General features: G+C 45.8%; 1 pseudogene; it reads left to right on the plus strand.

Annotated features, from left to right (window-relative positions):
* Nucleotides 1-2,508: 2,508 nt before the first annotated feature.
* LOC102922456 (large ribosomal subunit protein uL10 pseudogene) lies at nucleotides 2,509-4,805 on the plus strand (annotated as a pseudogene).
* The last annotated feature ends 1,195 nt before the right edge of the window (nucleotides 4,806-6,000 follow it).

Consider the following 6,000-nt stretch of genomic DNA (forward strand, 5'->3'; position numbering starts at 1 on the left):
CCTGGTACCACTGCCTAGATGCCTCCCAAACAGATCTCACTGTCTCACCTATTCAGAGGGCCTGATCCAGTTGGGGGTCCCTCAGCCTTTGGTTCATAGTTCATGTGTTTCCATTCATTTGGCTATTTGTCTCTGTGCTTTATCCAACCTTGGTTTCAACAATTCTCGCTCATATAAACCCTCTTCTTTCTCGCTAATTAGACTCCCAGTGCTCCACCCGGGGCCTAGCCATGGATGTCTGCATCCAGATTCCTCAGTCCTTGGATGGGGTTTCTGGCACAACTATTAGGGTGTTTGGCCATGCCATCACCAGAGTAGGTCAGTCCCGGCTGTCTCTCGACCATTGCCAGCAGTCTTTTGTGGGGGTATCTTTGTGGATTTCTGTGGGCCTCTTTAGCTCTTTGTTTCTTCCTTTTCTCACGTGGTCTTCATTTACCATGGTCTCCTATTCCTTGTTCTCCCTCTCTGTTCTTGATCCATCTGGGATCTCCCGCTCTCTTTCCCTCGACCCTCACCCTTCATTGCTCCCACTCATGTCCAGGCTGTTCATGTAGATCTCAGCCATTTCTCCGTCATTGGGCGATCCTCGTGTCTTTCTTGGGGTCCTGTTTTCCAGGTAGCCTCCCTGGTGATGTGAGTAGCAGTCCAGTCATCCTTGTTCCACATCTAGTATCCTCCTATGAGTGAGTACATACCATATTTGTTTTTCTGAGTCTGGGTTAGCTCATTCAGGATGATTTTTTCTAGGTCCATCCATTTGCCTGCAAACTTCATGATGTCATTGTTTTTCTCTGCTGAGTAGTATTCCATTGCGTATATGTGCCACAATTTATTTATCCATTCTTCAGTAGAAGGGCATCTAGGTTGTTTCCAGGTTCTGGCTATTACAAACAATGTTGATATGAACACAGCTGAGCAAGTGCTCTTGTGGTATGATTGAGCATTTCTTGGGTATATGCCCAAGAGTGATATATCTGGATCTTGGGGGAGATTGATTCCCAATTCCAAATTAGTTTTTAAATGACAAGATGGTAACTCCCTTCTGTCTCCTTTGCACATTCGCCAGTGATATATCATTGTATCCATCTAACAATCTTATTCATGTTTCATACATTAACATGGGACTAAACTGATTTTGATTGTTACAGGTATTTTACTAAGCAAAGTGGAATCAGGGCTTTATTACATCATGAGAGACCAGTAACTCAATAACTGACTCAGTATGTGTCCACTTTTTCACCCATCACTTTGGTAAAATGCAGGTTATTTGATATAGCTCAAAACACAGGATTGAGCCTGGTGGAAAGCATTCTGGCACTGTAGGGTGTTTCTGCCTGTCTGTTTTGTTTTTTAGACAGGGTCTCACTATGTAGCTCTGGCTATTCTAGAACTCACTTTGTAGACCAGGCTGGCCTCAAACTCATAGAGATCTGCCTGCCTCTGCCTCCTGAGTGCTGGGATTAAAGGTGTGTGCCATGCCCAGTTTGCAGTTTTTACCTTCCTTCACTGTTCTTGTTTGAACACACCTAGCTAGTTCTCCCAGGAAGAAAGCAACGTGTAGTGAGAAGAATGCAGAAGAATATACCTATGGCAAGAATACTCTTGTGTCTTAATGCCTGCTTTGGCCTAGGTAGAGATGCAGGGCAATCTTCTGTGTGTGGCTTTCCAAGTTGTTTGCTGGTTTGTTTCCTTTGATCCTCCAGTAAACTGTATTCAATTCTGAACTCTTCTGAAGAAAAATCACAGCTTAATTAGCTTCCAATGACAGTTAGAAACTGACCTCAGTATGCTAAACTTCTCATCTTTAAATGGATCAGACTCATTTGAAATTTTGGAACCTTTTTTATAGGTAACAGTGGAACCTACTATTTATTGAGAATATACTATTTGACAGTCTGTGGTCTAAGCATTCTTTCCTTTAGTCTTTTTTTTTTTTGTTGTTGTTGTTACTGGGATTTGAACCCAGGATCCTGTACCTACTAAGCACATGCTTAACTCTTCTCACTGCACTACACCCCTAGCCTCTCATTTATTCTTCGAAGCAATCTTCTGAAGTAGGAACTACTGTAGTCCCGTTTTAAAAACTGAAATGAGGACTGGGGAGATGGCTTAAGGGGTAAGGGGCTTTTTTCACAGGCATGAAGATCTGAGTTCTAATCCTGAGGACTCTTATACCGGGTTTGATGCTATGGGCCTGAAACCCCAAGGCTGGTGGAACCTAGGGCTCCCTGGCTGGCCAGTTTAGCTGAAATAGTGAGCTTCAGGTCCAGCAACAGACCCTCAAAAAAAAATGTCCTGGAAAGCAACTGAAGAAGTTATCCCTATGTTGACCTTTGGCCTCCACATGTATCCACACATGGGCATGCACCTGTCCTCACACACCTCCACTACACATCCAAGTTGAAATAATAGGTTTGAAGATTGTTAGTAACTTCTAACAGCCACATAGTTCAGCTTGGATCTGAGAATGATTTGCCACCCTTTGGGGACAGTGTTCATTAGGTAAGCATGGCTATGTTCTTGTTTAGTACCGAAACTGTCAATGCCACACTCAGAGGTCACCCACTGGGTAACTTCCATTTTGGAATTAGATGCTCATATTTGATAGTTGGTAGCATGTGCCTGGGAGCCTACAACCCCGGAGGCAGAAGCAGGAGCATTGCAGGCCAGTCTGTTCTACAAAGAGGGTTCTTGACCAAAAGGGCTACATGGCAAGATCCTATCTCAAGACATGAAAGCAAAAGAAAGCAACAAAACAGGTGTCACTGCTGATAGACCAGTGAATCTAGCAGAAGCTTTAAGAACAAGCTTTAAAACAGAAGCTTTAAAACAGGCTGTTTTAGTGAGTGGTGGTTGGGATGGGTCCTGACTGCTCCAGCCCAGCTCTGCTATACTTCAGGGAAACCGAAGCTTCCAACAGAGCTCCGCAGCAGGATTTTGTAGGATACTAATTATGTTTGTCGGCTTCTCTTGCGGAATACTGATTTTTAAAAAAGTCATATCTGTAAAATCTCCCCCAATCCCACCCAGTCTAAGATTTTTTTTCTGTCTTAATTAACATATCAATGGGCACTACAGGATTAATAAAAGATTACCCTTGGAAGGTGCTTAGGGTTTCGAATGTCCAAGCTCCTCTTCCCCTTTCATCTCCCATTTTGGAATCCAGTGGGTACCCTCTTGATTGCAGCCCTGAATATATGTGTTGGCAGCAGCTGCTCAGGGAATAAACAGGACCCAGCAGATGTGGCAACAACTAGGGCGGACTCAGCTCATATTGAAATTGCTTTCCAAGTGAGTCCGAGCCAGACAGCTCACAGACATCCGTACGTGTTGCTTTATTAAGCTAAAATGCTAGTTAAAATCACAATAAATGTATACTAGACTTAGTGGGTTTTAGAAAAATTTCAAAAGTGTAATATCTTGATTGGAAGATCAAGTTTAAAAATAAGGGATTCTGCTTCTCTCGCCAAGGATCCTCATTAGAGTGACATCATCTTTAAACCCTGCCTGGCAAACCCTGATGCTCTGCAGTGACGCCCAGGGAAGACAGGGCAACCTGGAAGTCCAACTACTTCCTTACGATCATCCAACTTTTGGATGATTACCCAAAATGCTTCACTGTGGGAGCAAGCAATGTGGGTTCCAAGCAGATGCAGCACATCCGCATGTCCCTGTGAGAGAAGGCTGTGGTACTGATGGGCAAGAACACCCTGATGCTCAAGGCCATTCGAGGGCTTCTGGAAAACAACCCGACTCTGCAGAAAAAGCTACCTCGTATCCTGGGAAATGAGAGCTTTGCGTTCACCAAGGAGAATCTCAGTGAAGTTAGGGACATGCTGCTGGCCAATAAGGTGCCGGCTGCTGCTGCCCACACTGGTGCGGATTGCGGTGCGTGAGGTCTCTGTGCCATCTCAGAATACTTATCTGAGGCCCGAGAAGACCTCTTTCTTCTAGGCTTTAGGCATTACCTCGGAACCACTGGAATTCTAAGTGAAATGCAGCTGATAAAAACGAGATAAAATAGGAACCAGTTAAGCCACACTGCTGAGCATCTCTCCCTTCTCCTTTGGAATGATCATCCGGCGGGTGTTCAACAGCAGAGGTGTTTACAACCGGAAGTGCTTGACATCACCGAGCGGATTCTTCACTCCCGCTTCCTAGAGGGTGCCTGAACGTTGCCAGTGTTTGTCTGCGGTTTGGTTACCCGACTGTTGCTTCAGTGCCACACCCTATCATCAATGGGTACAAGAGGGTCCTGGCTTTGTCTGTGGAGACAGAGTACACCTTCCCACTTGCTGAAAAGGTCAAGGCCTTCTTGGCTGATCCGTGTGCATTTGTGGCTGCTGCCCCCGTGGCTGCTGACTCCGTGGCGGCCACCACAACGGCTTCTTTTGCTGCTGCGGCAGCCCCAGGCAAGGCTGCAGCCAAGGAAGAGTTGAAGGAATCAGATGAGGATATGGGATCTGGTCTCCTTGACTGATCGCCTCAATGGAACCAGCTCAACCAGCTTAAATTGAGGAACATGCGAATAAAGGCTTATTTCTCTCGCCGGAAAACCCACAGAAAGGACTAGCCTGACTCATAGGATCTCACAGAGTCTCAACCAACAGCCAGGGACTGACCTAGGTCCTCTACATATACGTGGCAGTTGTGTAGCTTGGTCTACTTGTGGGACTCTTAACAACTGGTGCAGGGCTGTCCCTAACACTTTCACTGGCTCTTGGGAACCTATTCCTCATACTGGATTGCCTCGCTCAGCCTTCATACAAGGTTCATACAAGTCTTACTGTAACTCGATACTCCACGCTTTGTAGATACCCATGGGAGGCCTGACCCTTTCTGAACAGGAGCAGAGGAGGAGTGGATGGTGGTGGGGCCGAGGGGAGGTGGGGGAAGGAAATGAGGGAGAGAAAACTGTGGTAGGAATGTACAATAAAAAAAATTAAAAATGTGAAAAAAAGGGAGGGGGTTCCATGTATGCCTAGCCTCTGGAGTACATGCCACTGGCCACCCACATTCTATAGTCTCTGGCCCCGTAATTTCCCTCAGACAGAGAGGGTGGCCATCCTTTAGTTTTAGCCTCCACCACTTCAACCAAGGCTTTGAGGAGGATCCCCAGACTAGATTTAGATTGGAGATGCCTATTTGAGGTTCAACGTGGTGGTTTGGAGTTTGAAGGGCTGGGGGAGACCAGCTTCCACATTTATTTACCCCAGGGACTCTTGAGGAACGAGGAATAAGAGATTTAGTTAGAAATAAAGAGGGGAGAGGAACACAGGATATCGTCAGATGGGGCCTGGATCCTTATCCACAGCCCCAGAACTTTATTCCAAAGGGCTATTTATAACAATACCAAGGGGTGGGGCAAAGAACTTCCCCCTAGCTAGTTACAGCCAAGTGTAAACCCTTACAAACACCTGATTGATATTCAGGCGTGTGGTCCAATCAACCTCTTACACAGTCCTGCTGGGTACAGCCACTGGGAAACCCAGATGGGCTCCAACAAAGGGCTGCCCAAAGTGGTTCCTTCAATTTTTTTAAAAAAATAAATGACTTATTTATTTTTATTTTATGTGCATTGGTGTTTTGCCTGCGTGTGTGAGGGTGTTGGATCCTGGAGTTTCAGACAGTTGCGAGTTGCTATGTGGGTCCTAGGGACCCAGGTCCTCTGGAAGACCAGTCAGTAACTCTTAACTCCTTATCTCCAGCCCTAACTCATAAGGATTTCCCAGAGGCAAGTACTGAGCCTTGGTGGAGAAGGTTACAATGTTTTCCTTTTCTGTGTGTTCTCACTCCCAGGGTCACAGACACATCTAGCCATCTCCTTTTCCCTCAAAATGTGCTTAGTGTAGGAACGCTGAGGACTCCGTGCATCTACTTCACACACAAGTTTCACATGAGTTTGTAATGAATTAAAAGCCTTCTATTAGAGGGCTATGATGGCCACACCTAACCCACCATTCACAGATAAGATGGCCACACCCAGCCTACCATTCACAG

The sequence above is a fragment of the Peromyscus maniculatus genome, chromosome 19 (genome assembly GCF_049852395.1).
Source record: "Peromyscus maniculatus bairdii isolate BWxNUB_F1_BW_parent chromosome 19, HU_Pman_BW_mat_3.1, whole genome shotgun sequence".
Classification (NCBI taxonomy): Eukaryota; Metazoa; Chordata; class Mammalia; order Rodentia; family Cricetidae; genus Peromyscus; species Peromyscus maniculatus.